Here is a 713-nt window from a genome sequence, read left to right on the forward strand (position 1 = left end):
TGATGAGGGGGGGACCGGCGGCGGGCACGGGGGGGCCGTGGGGGCTGCCAGCCGGGGGTGCAGGATGGGGCCGCAGGAGGGACACAGAGCCCAGAGGGTGGGCACAGACCCCGGAGGTGGGCACAGACCCCGCAGAGCCTCCTGTGAGGGAGCCCTTGCCGGCAGCACCTGCTGCGAGCCGCGGTCCTGGGACCCCCCTGATCCTGCTCAGGACTGGGGATCCTCATGATCCTGCTCAGAACTGGGACCTTCACAGCTCTGCTCAGTGCTGGGGACCCCCGTGACCCCACTCAGCACCAGGGACCCCCCTGATCCTGCTCAGAACCGGGGACCCCCTGATCCTGCGCTGTACCAAGGACCCCCTAAAGCCCACTCTGCACTGGGGACCCCCCTTATCCTGCTCAGAACCGGGGACCCCATGATCCTGCACAGTACCGGGGATCCCCTAAAGCTCACTCAGCACTGGGGACCCCCGTGGCCCCACTCAGGGCTGGGGGACATCCATGACCCCACTCAGCCCCAGGGACCCCCGTGATCCTCCTCAGCCCTGGGGACCCTCATACTCCTCCTCAGCACCGAGGACCCCACGACCCCGCTCAGCCCCAGGGCCCCCCGTGCCCGCCGCCCTCCCCTCCGTGGGGCTGTGACGCCCCAGGGACAGGAACTGGGGGGGTCACTCACCACGGGGACACAGTTGCCCATGACGGTTTCCC

Source organism: Corvus brachyrhynchos, unplaced genomic scaffold (assembly GCF_000691975.1).
Source record: "Corvus brachyrhynchos isolate BGI_N302 unplaced genomic scaffold, ASM69197v1 scaffold122, whole genome shotgun sequence".
NCBI classification, from domain to species: Eukaryota; Metazoa; Chordata; class Aves; order Passeriformes; family Corvidae; genus Corvus; species Corvus brachyrhynchos.